This window comes from Sarcophilus harrisii, chromosome 2 (genome assembly GCF_902635505.1).
Source record: "Sarcophilus harrisii chromosome 2, mSarHar1.11, whole genome shotgun sequence".
In the NCBI taxonomy this organism is placed as follows: Eukaryota; Metazoa; Chordata; class Mammalia; order Dasyuromorphia; family Dasyuridae; genus Sarcophilus; species Sarcophilus harrisii.
Window position 1 is genome coordinate 409,727,164 of NC_045427.1, and position 12,630 is coordinate 409,739,793.

The 12,630-nt window shown below is 35.2% G+C and overlaps 1 long non-coding RNA gene across 1 annotated transcript in view; it reads right to left on the reverse strand.

Annotated features, from left to right (window-relative positions):
- Nucleotides 1-616: 616 nt before the first annotated feature.
- The window catches only part of LOC116421676, a 45,948-nt gene continuing 33,934 nt past the window's right edge, over nucleotides 617-12,630 (reverse strand). The window contains exon 3 of the long non-coding RNA XR_004232158.1: nucleotides 617-3,030. This is a non-coding gene — a long non-coding RNA (uncharacterized LOC116421676). The remainder of the gene's footprint in view (nucleotides 3,031-12,630) is intronic.

A 12,630-nucleotide genomic window follows, 5' to 3' on the forward strand; every position in this document is an offset into this window, starting at 1 on the left:
ACTCGACTTGCCCAAGGTCACACAGCTAGGAAGTGACTGAGGCTGGATTTGAAAGCAGGAAGATGAGCCTTCCTGATTTCAGGCCTGGAGCTCTATTCACTACATCACCTAGGACATGTATATACATATATACATATTTATATTTGCAAGTACATGTATGTATATACATGTATCCACACATAAAACATATCTAGACATATATTTAGAGATATAGATATATTATTAAAAAACAAATGATATATAACAACTTGTAGTTTCTTTTTTATTTTATTTATTTTTTTATTACTATAACTTTTATTGACAGAACATATGCAGGGGTAATTTTTCAACACTGATCTTACACTCACTTCTGTTCCAACTTTTCCCTTCCCTTCACCCTCTCCCCTAGATGGCAGGCAGTCCTATGCATCTTAAACATGTTAAAATAGATCTTAAATACAATATAGGTGTACATATTTATACAGTTCTTTTGTTGCACAAGAAAAATCGAATTTAGAAAGACAAAAAATAATCTGGGAAGTAAAACAAAAATGCAAGCAATCCACATTCATTTCCCAATGTTCTTTCGCTGAGTGTAGCTGGTTCTGTTCATCACTGATCAATTGAAACTGAATTGGATTCTCTCATTGCTGAAGATCAACTTGTAATTTCTTATATCTCTTTCTTATTCATTTTCATATGAATTGTTTGTTGACAATTACAATTAAAAAGAAAACTTTAAAAATGATCACCAGCAAGCGTTGGACATTCATAATACCCCAATGATGTGCCCTTGACTTGAAACCCTTAAAGCAAATGTTAGAGCCTCTTAGCCCAACTATTTTCTCAAAAATAGAGAGCCTCCAACACATTCCCACCCACACTTTCCATCCCCGCCTTACCCAGAGCTTTCTTGGAATATGAAGGTATGCAGAAAAGCTTTCCCAGAGTCAGTCTCACTGCAGGGGATCCCATTAGTCCACATTATGTACATGGAGAAGTCATTATTAACTGCACTAAGGATACCCAGTTATTTCTGTATCTTTTAGGGTAGGTCTTTTGCTGTTGGCAATCTTGGCTTCTTCCTCTTCTGATTTCCTAAGGTCAAGGACACTACCATGTTTTGCACAGCTTCCCTTTTATAGTGAGGGATGACTGCAGGCTATGAAGAGGGCAGCATGAAAAAATGAAGTTTAAAGCTCTCAGCCTTCAAAATTCAGCTAACTTTGTATTGGAAGGTGAAAAATGTCCTTCTGGAGCACAGCTTGTAAACTTTAACTCTAACAAAAATATTGCTGCATAGATGATAGAAATGCTTCTTGGTACCCAGCAATAATGCACAATAAAAAAATAGAGGCTTAATTTTATGTATATGTAAAAGGGGAGTATCTCACATGGTTGTTGTGGGGAAAACACTCTGTAAAACTTAAAAGTGTTTTATAAAATTTATTCATTAGTTTATATATTTATGTGCCAGGCGCTGTGGTAGATCAGGCTTCTTTAACTTTTTACACTCACAACCCTTTTTTGCTCAAGAAAATGTTATGAAAAAAATTTGACTCCAGTCATATAGGTTTATAAAACAGTTACACAAATCACACATTAACTGATAATAAATGACCCCCACATTCAGTTTTGCAATTCCCACATGAGTTTAAAACCCACAGTTTTAGAAGCTTTGTGCTAGATGATTAGGGATATAAAGGCAAAAACTAAACAGTACTTTTTCCTATGGACTGTATGTTCTATTGGAGGGAGGTACCATGTACCCAGATAAGTAAACATCAAATATATGCTCATCTGCTTTGATTATTTAATAATCGATCACCTAAAGCACCCATTCAAGAAATAATCTGGTATAATGGATGATTGTTGTCCTTTGTCCTTGAGAGAATCAAAATGACATGAAAAGTACATTGTACTTGGAGTCAGGGGCCTTACTATCTGTAACCTGTGTGATGATTGGAAATGAACTTCCATTCTCAGGCCTCATTTCTAAAAAGAAGCATTCAGATGAGGATGACCTCAGAAAGCCTTTTCAACCCTAAAACTTAGGATTCATACTTCTAAGTGCTTGGTGTCAAGTGCCAATGGCCCCTGTTATTACACTCATAGTATTGATAAAAAAGGAAAAAAATTAAAATAAAATAAAATAAAAAAGACTTGCAAAGTACACTGCTAATATTATTGCATTTAATCCTCAAAACAATCCTGGGACTTGAGGGAGGGGTATTATTCTTTCCATTTGATAGATAAGAAAAAGGTAAAAAAAATAAAATAAAAGGTAAACAGACTTGCACAGCTAGTTTGTGTCTGTGGCAGAATTTGAATTCAAATTTTCATAATTCCAAACCTAGAGACCTACCCATTGTGTCTACTGCCTTTTTTAAGGTGATGCTCTTATTTAGTGAAATAGATATTCCTATTAAAGGTTTTTTGAATATCAGAGCTGGGAGAACTTCTAACTCCCTCACTGAAGATGGGAAAACTAAAGCCTAGAATGGAAACCTGATTTATGGTCACCTAGGCCATTTGTTGCAGAGCTAGAACCAGAATCTAGATTTTCTGGAACCTAGAACTGGAATCTAGGTCCCTATTTTGGAGATCTTTATATTATATCATGCCTTGTTTCCTTTGGTTTCTTTTCAAGCTGAAATTGTAATCTGAGATGTAATACTGATCAGCTATGACCTCAAAAAATTATTTTCTTTCTGGGACTTATTTTTCTAATCTATAAAATGGAGAGTTTGGATTAGTTGTTCTCTTAGATCCCTTCCAACTCTTTGACTGTGAGACACAATCAGGAAAGACTCATCGATAGCTAAGAAAGAAAAAGAATCTGATAGTTTGCTTCACGTATTTCATTAAGCAAATGTCAGTCTTGAAATTTAAAAGGCTCTTTAAATAAGTTGCAGAAGCAGACCCTTTTAAGTGCCAGGAAATTCTTCCAAGTGACTTCAGATCCATGGGAACCTCTGAAAATTAGATGGACCAGACGCCATTGTTTTGACTTCACAAAGTGCCCTCCTAGTGAATAATGTCTCTGTTTGCCTAAAAGAAAAAGATTTACATTGGATCGATTTATGTTTAATATGAACAAAAGTCACTGAGGCTGAAATTAATCCAGGAATCTGAGTGAAGCATTGACCTTTTCCCTTTAAAAACACCTTAACCTAGAATTTGGTTCCTAGTCCTGAGTGTGCTTTGACATATAATGGTATGAAGCAAATCTATGCATTAGAATCCCTATCTGCAAAATAGAAGAAATAAAAATATAATAACCCTCATCATTTCTGCCATGAAGTTCCTTTTGCTACTGAATTACTATATGACCTTAGGTAAATTTTCTAGGCTTCATTTGCAAAAGACAAAGATTGATTGAAGTTCCCTGCTGGCCCTAAAAGTCTCTGATTCTTAAAACTACAGATCATGAGTTTATAGTCACAAGATGAGAACTATAAGGTTTTCCTTAGAATAGTGCTGATTTTGGACAATAAATACCCAGCTGGAAGTTCCAAAGAATACAGGTCAATGACACATTGATGTGGAAAGAGCGCAGCAGGCCTGGCTTTTGGCCCCTGTAAAGCTGAGTGACTGTGGGTAAAGACACTTTATCTCTCTGGGCCTCAGTTCTCTCCTCAGTAAAAAGTGATAACAATTATATCTGTCTACTTTTACCACCCTGGATTGTCATAAAGAACAAATGTGGTAATGGATGTGCAAGGAGGCCTCAGAACACTGTAAAATGATGGGAGAAATGTAGGGAACTATTATTATTATTACTACTCTCAGGTGGTTTCTTAATGATCCATATAGCCCTTAAATACTGGCTGTATTATTGGCAGCTTTTGCCAGTGCAGAAAATGTGTTGTGGGCCATGGGGATGTAATTATTGTCTTTGACCCTGAGAACCCAGCAATGAGACAGTTGAGCAAGACAGATCTTGCAATTCTTTCCAAATATACCTCCTGTTGTGTCCCAGCAACGGATATGACTTTTAACCTCACCTAACCCTGGCCAGATGTACTTAGTTTCAAAGATGCTCAACAGATTTTTCCCTGTTCCAGTTAGCATCAGTTTCTGGGGATGAGTAAACTCTCTTTGCCTTTTGAACTATGAGTTCCTGAAGAAAAAACATGTTTTAATCTAAGAACACTAGGCTCTCCCTTCTACCCCCAGTGCCAAGCACAGTGTGCTGCATGAAATAGTATCCCAACAGATCTCCTTGGAGGGAGGGAGGATAAGTATTATTAATTGTTCCATTTTTAAATTGTAATTTCTGCAGGTTTCTTTTCCCCCTATTCCTCTCTCTTTTGTGTTATTATTTCTTTACTCAGAGTAGAAGCTCCTAGAGTGTGTATACAAATTATCTTTGTATTCCCAGGACCTAACTCCACCTCTAATAGGCAGTTAGGATGTGTAAGTTAAATTGAACCCCTCACTAGTTCCCAACATACAATCCATACACCATTTGATGGGTCTTCTACAAGTCCCCTGAATGTCACTTACTCATGGTCTAGAGTAAATTCTACCTGTCCTTCAAGGACCATCTCAACTCCCACCTCCTCCAAGAAACCTTTCCAGATCTACCCAGACTATTATAATTATTTCCTCTAGACTCCTTTTGTACTAATTGTGCCACTCCTTTTAATTCACTTCAATTTAGATAAGGTCAACAAATATTTATTAATCATCTACTGAATAGACCCATTTCTCAGGTGCAACCCTGGAGATATATAGGTAAAAGCAACATAATCTTTGGCCTTGGAGAGCTGAAAATAAAATAGGAAGGTTACAACATGTATAGAAATAATTATGATATGAAATAGAATGTGATAAGAACAAAAGAGAGATCCAGAAAAAAATTCTCTAAGGAAATATTGGACAGAAATTTTGTTAGAAAAATATGGATAGACTTGCATTAATGAATGAAGAATAAATGAAAATAATGAAGAGAATATTGTATACAGCATGAACAATATTATTTTTAGAACAATTTGAGCAACTAAGTCATTTTGATTATTTTATATATATATATATATATATATATATATATATATACCCAAATTAACCACAAGGATTTATGAAAAAAGTTGCTATCTGCACCCAAAGACATGATAAGTAGAAGTAGATGGACTATGATATATATATATATATATATATATATATATTTATGTATGTGTGTGTGTGTGTGTACACACATGGATTTTTGTCTAGTGATAGCCATCTCTAGGGAAGGAGAGATGAAAGAAAAAAAGGGGGAAAATTTACATGATATATATTTGTCATACATTTAAAAGGAATAACAAGTTATACAAAATAAATTTGCAGTTTCCTGTGCAAAAATCGTTTTTAAAAATTCTGCTATACTATAGAAATGTTTATCTTATTTCATGAATTAAAAAAAGAAAATAAATTAAATTATATAAAAAAGAAAATATGGGGTAGAAAAGATGTCTCTCATCTATAGGAGATGGAATCAAGGAAGGCTCATTTGCTGCCTATTATTCTATAATGTCTTAATTTCCCATAATGTATGCTTCCTATCTCAGTAAGAGCAGCTATAAGCCCATTGGGAACAGAAACTGTCTGCCTTTTGGGGGCATACTGCAGTGCCTAATACAGTGCTATGCATGTAGAAGATGGTCAGTAAATATCTGATGAGTAAATGGCTATTAGTTAACTGTTTCCTATTGTGTCCCCAGAAATAATAATAATTGTATTCTCATGTGATTTGTAGTTTTTAAGTAGTTTCCTTATAACAAATTGATGAGTTAGGGAGAACATGTACAACCTCCAATTTTCTGGTGAGAAAACAAGGACTGAGGAAAATGAAGTGCCCTACCCATGCACCATAACAAGTAATGTTGGAGCCAACATTAAATCTCAGGTCTCCTGACCCTGAGGTTGGTGCTTTTTTTCTATTTTTTAAAATACCTAACACTTTATTACTTTTTTTAAATATTATTTTTGTTAAAGAATAGAGTAAGATACTTCCCTTGCCTTGTTTCTTCCCTCTTCAATCCTATCCTCCATTCAACTGTTAAAATGATTTTATAAAAGCAGAAGTCTGACCATGTCACTTTTCTGCTCAATAAACTCGAATAGTTTCCTATTACTTCTACTATCAAATATAAACTCTGTTTGGCATTTAAAATTCTTTTCAATCTAGTTCCAACCTACCCTATCCAGACTTAAGCAATATTCCCCTTCACACACGATGGCTCAGCCAAACTTGCCTTTTGACTTATTTACACAGTGCTAGAGGTCCCATACCCATACCTCTGCCTAGGCTGTTTGTCCCTCTGCCAAGAATGAATGCCATCCTTTCTTATGTCCACCTCCCAGAATCCTTACTTTCCTTCAAACCTCAGATCAGGTACTGCTTTCAACATGAGGAATTAAATGACTCCCCCAACTACTCTTTATAAATAAGTATATATTTGGTATATATTTTGAATATTTTTATACCTATTTTTCTGTGAACATTTTGTCTTATCCTATAGAATAGAAGCTCTTTTAGGACAGTAACTTTCATTTAGAAATTTATGTCCTTAATGCTTGAAGAGTTCTTGGAACATAGGAGGAATCTGATCTACTTGTCTTGATTGATTGATTGATTGCTAAAAATGAGCTTTCTGCCTCTTTGGTATCCACCTAGACAATGACCCACAATTCTTTGCACAGTAGGAGCTCACTACTTATTAGCTCAAATTGACCTAGTCCTCTCCAGAGATTTGGTTCATGTCATATATGCTTTTAGAAGGGGAAGTTGCTAATTGTACTCTATGATCTCAGTGGAGAGCTCCCCCCACACCCACCCCACCCCCATCTTCCCTGTCATGATGTTCTTGTTTTGCTCTGGGCCTTCTGACTCATCCTGCATCTCCAGATGGCTTCCTGAATTTTCAGCCTGCTGGCTGGGATGCAGCAAGAATCCTTGATATGGGACACTAACAGAAAATGATGTGAAACAGAGTCAAAATCCCACGATGTGCCTATTGTTGATTGTCAATGGCAAGGTTCAAAAGTGGCTGTAACTTTCAGTGAATCATCCCTTCTGCTTGGCTGACCTTGTTGCCTTGTCTCTCCACCTGCTCTCCTTTCTGTCCTTCTGCATTCCAATTCTTAGCTGATTTAGCAGCAGCACAGCTAAAGTAAGGAGATGCTGCTTTTTCCTTTTTGGACCCATCTTATGACGAGGTCCTAACTTATGAAGAGATAAGAGATATTTCCATAACCAAAAAATGACTAACTGTATCTTGCTGACATTGAGCTAGAGAGTAGGAAATGTACTGAACTAAGTCACGAGCATGCTGGAGCCAACTTGAATCAGCAGGCAAAAGAAGGTTAATAAATTTTCAGTGTGAGAATCATACCTCAGAAATCAGTGAATGCTACAAATCATGACTTGATATGTGGTTGTGTAAATTGCCTTGATTTAAGAAAATAATGTCAATAATGCAGATTAAATCGAAAATTATAATTGTGTACATTATTCCCCCCCAACCCCCAGAATAGGTTGTTAAATATTTATCAAGACACAGGGTGCTTCTAATCCATTTCTACTATTTTCGACCATTAGGCAAGATTTTTAACCTAAGCCTCAAATTCCTTATCTGTAGAATGGAGATAATGCCATACTTAGAGAATATAAGACAATAACAATTTGTGTTAATATTGCACTTAACACTTTGCAAAATGCCTTCTTCACAGCAGTACCATGACTGAGGAAGAGCTGGTAGTTCTAATCTTCATTTTATAGATGAGAAGACTAAGTAAGCTTCAGATAAGAGAGATGATTTTTTTTCCCCCATGGTCACACAACTAGTAATGTATGAGAAGAGGTTTTGAAGGCAGTTAAGTGCTAGACAATACTCTTTTGCGCTTCATGAAAGATCTGTAAGTTTGTCAGTATGGCCTGGAAAGATAATAATCACCACAACAAGTAAGGCACGGTATCCATTGTTCAGAATATTGATTTGGAATCTGAAGGCTTCTTTTCAAATTTATTCATGATAATATCCCTGACTGTGGGCATTTAATTGTTCTGGGCTTCATCTTGTAATTTTGACTTTGACATACACTGGGATAAGAAGTGCTATAGATCAAATGTTCCCAGTGTCACAATTATTGATCTACTGATTTGTGCTCAATATCATTTAGTTTGAAAACTATTGCTAGAGAAATAAGAACTTTAAAGCTGAAAATTATAACAAATAAAACACCCACAGTTATACCATTTCCCTAGCCTGTATTTGTCCTTGATGTTCGTCCAAAAGGGCAGGTTTGATTTACTTCCAAGGTTCTAGTTGTCATACTAAAGGTGGGTTCCAGTATTACTGCTTATAAGCCCCCACTAATGATCTTCTGATGATTACTGGCTTGTCAGATTGAATTAAGATTTAGCAGTATTTACTGAGAAGCTACAGTGAGATTAGTATTCACAGAAATATGTGCCCTCCCTTCCCCAAACTGGAGGCCTATTATCCTTCTATATACAAGAAATCCCTATACAACAAGAAGTTGGGTCAAACTTAAGATACAATGGCAGTGAGGCACACTGTCTTTCTGAACCTGAATTCCCTCATCTCTAATACAGAAATTATAAAAACCAGCTTTATTTCCCTTGTGGTGGTGGTGTGAGAAAAATGCTTTGTAAACAATTAAGTGAAATATTAATATGAATTGTTCTTCTGATCTGATCTTCCTGACAATACCAAGAGTTTGGTAGGGAAGACATTATTTCCATTTTACAAATAAAGAAACTGAGGTTCAGGAAGTTGGGTGCTTTTTTGGTGGGTCACATGGTTAGAAAATGGAATAAAAAAAGGATGAGTAGAGAACATATTGGCCAAAGGGATACCTCACAAGTGCTAGTAACTAGCAGTCATTTTCTCCTTTCCTAGAACCCACTTGAAATCTTGCCAGTTGTCTAAAGCTCCCAAGGAGATGGTCAGTATGTACAGTTAACCAGTCGTACTCTCTCTTCTTGGCCCATTTAAAGAGCAATCTTAGAGGCTACACGATGTAGGTAGTCTTGTTTACACATTCTAAAAACCTAATCATATCTGTTGATGGATTGAGTGAAGGGGGAATGACAAGCTTCCTCCTTTACACAGGTATAGCCCTGTGTGCTTCTGTCATCAGATAACAAAAGAATGTTCTCATTAGAATTTGTGTAGTCTCTTCTAACCTTGGCCCCCTAGGAACAAAAGTTCTTCCAGACCTGTATGTGAGATCACAGATTTAGAGCTGAAATAGTATTTTGAGAACATTTACTTCAACCCTCTTATTTTACAGGTGAAGAAACTAAGGTCCAGAATTAGCTTATGTATCCAATGACCTGTAAGTAAGTAGTGGAGGCAGGACTTGAATCCAGGACATCTGACTCCAAATCTAGTATTCCTTCCATTGTACTTATATTCTAAGAGCATCTTATAGCAACAACAACATCAACAGTACTTATAAATATAGTAATTAAAATTTTATAAGAGATTTCTTTTATAAAAACATGTAAGCTAAGTTGTATTATTATCTCTATTTTATAGTTAAGAAACTAAGATACAGAAAAGAACATTACTTATTCTGGACTCTTGACATATAGAATACACCTATAAAATAAATTTTAAAACATCAAGTTCTTTCCTCCCAGAGAATTTTTAGATCTTAAAAAACCTGGACAGAACAGTGGTCCATTCATTAATCTTCCTATCTTTCCAAAGCAATTCTTCCTTCAAGTAATCAAGATTTAGTAAAGGCTTATTATGCACCAAATCCTTTGCTAGATTCAGGGAACTAAATATAATAGGGAGAGAGCTCCTGCCCTCATTGAGCTTACATTCTACTGTGAGGATACCATATATTTACAGATAATAAGAACAGGTTACATACAAAATAAATACATAGTAATGATCATGGGCAGAGGACAGGGGGAATAACCATGGAGAATCAAGAAAAAACTGTTGAAAAAGTTGTATTTGAGCCTTGAAAAGAATTAGGACTTCTCAGAGAAAGAGGTAAGGAGAGGAGCATTCTAGAAAAGTATCAATGAAGAGAGAACATTATCAGTGGAACAGATTAGGGACTCAAAATCCAGAAGTAAATAAATATGGTAGTGTAGTATTTGATAAATACCAAGATCCCTGTTACTCAAGGAAGGCTTCACTCTTCAATAAAAGCTGCTGAGAAAACTAGAAAATGATGTGACAGAAATTAGGTTTAAACCAAGGTATCACAGTATATATTATAATAAAAGGATATATGACTCATATATTAAAAAATCATATCACATTCTAGATAAACAGAGAAGCAGAAAAGATAAGGGAAAAGTTCTTGGCCAAGGAAAGATTAGAGAAGACTCTAGAAGATTAACTCAATAATCTTAATTACAGAATTAATTACATTTTTTCGCTTGTTTTATGAAAAAAAGTTTTTTTTTTGTTTTGTAACACAAATTAATGCAGCTAAAATTCGAGAGCAAACAGTAAACTAGTGGGGAGAAGGGGAGTCCTTGCAGCAAATTTCTCTGATCAAGATCTGGTATCCAAGATATAGAAAAAACCAATCCAAATGTATAAGAACAAAAGTCATTCTGTAATTGACAAGTTGTGAAAGGATATGAAGAGACAGGTTACAAGAGAAGAAATCCAAGCTACAAATAACCACATGAAAGAATATTCCAAGTCACAATAATGATCAAAGAGCAAGCAAGTTAAGAAAACACTAAATTTCTAATTAATACAAAAATGATTTTTTTAAAAAAAGAAAATGACAATTGTTGGAAGTCATGTGGAAGGAAAGGCACATTAATGAACTGTTGGCAGAGCTGGGAATGGCAACTATTCTGGAAAGCAATTTGGACCTATTCTTGAAGATTCAATAAACTGTCTCATCTAGTATATCACAAAGAGATTTAAGACAGAGGGAAAGGATTCATGTGTAGAAAAAATCTTTTCACAACATTTCTTGTAGTAAAGAGTGGGAAATGAAGTGAATTCCCATAAGCTGGAGAATTGCTAAAATATTATGGAATATGAATATAATGAAATTTATCGAGCTTAAGAAATGACAAGAGGGATGAATTCATGGAAATCTGGGAAGATTTATAAGGAATAATATTATGGGAATTGAGCAGAAACAGAAGAATCACATATATAGAACTATATAATACTTATCAAAAACATCTTTGAAATACTTAAGGATTCTGATTATTCAATGATCAGCCCTGACTTCAGATGACTGAGGAATTATAGCCTTTCAGACTGAGAAATACATTTTTGGATATGGTTAATGTGATTTATTATGCTGGACTATACTGACTTATTGAAAGGAAGGTTTTTTTTAGGGAGTAGTGATAAGAGTGCCAAAAAGGGATGACATCTCTAAAAATCATTTAAAGAAAATGCCCAGAAAAGACCAGAAAGCAGTTGAAAGGACATGACCAACGGAGACAAATTTAGACCCCAGGTGTTTAACTGAGCATATATTTAAAACCCAAAACAAAACAAATTGTACATAATAAGCTTCACACTTTCATATACAATACTCTTCTTCCTCTCCTTCTTTGCATATGTAAATGTTCACATTTATTGGTTTTTATGAAGTTCTGGACCACAAGACATTTAAGATTAAAAAGAAAGAGCCCACAACAAAGTTCTGGAGTACACCCAGAGGTACATTGGTAAATATTTAACAACTGACTCTTTGGGGGGAAATGTACTCCAATACACACTTTTAGATTTAATTTACATCATTAACACTTTTACCATCACTTTATTAAGTCTAAACAATTAGCAAGCCAATCAGTCCAGCCCTGACTTGTAGCATTTGCCAATTTTCAAGCCATAAACACTCATGTTGAAAATTTAAATAATTAGCTCTCATGAAACAGTTTGATGTGACTTCATCATATTATCTCTGTACACCCGTATATGGGGACAAGACATGAAAGAGAATCCTGATATCAAGACTGAGAAGAAACAGTCAGGTAGATAGGAAGAAAACCATGAAAGCACAATGTCATGAAAATTCAGGGAGGACAGAGCATTCAGAAACAAAATTGATATTACAATATTAAAAAATATTACAAAGAGGGAAATAATAACAATGGTTAGCATCTACATAGTGCTTAAAAGTATACAATATGTTTTACAAATATTGTTTATATTCCTATTCCTCATAGCAATGCTAAAGGATAGGTGCTTTTATTGTCCACTTTACAGATGAGGAAAATGAGGCACACAGAGGTTATGTTATTTGTCTATTTAGCAAATATCTGAAGCAGAATTTGAACTCGGGTCTTCCTGATTCCAGAGCCAGAGCTCTATCCACTGAACTGTTTAACACAGAAGGAGAAAAAGATGAGAAAATCACTGAATTTAGCAGTTAAGAAATCACTGGACCTTGAAGAGGGAAGTTCCAACTGAGTGGTGGAAAAAGAAGCCAGATTTCAAGAAGTTAGGAAGTGAGTAGGAGGTTCAAAAAGTGGAATAGCTTTGTTTTTGAGGAGTTTATGAAAGGGAGGAGAGATATAGGACATTAATTGGTGGGGGTAGTAAAGTTCACTGAAAGTTCCCCCCCCAACCCCAGTATGGGTAATTCTGTTCCTTAATAATAGAATTTTAGAACCAAATAAGATAATTTTAGAAA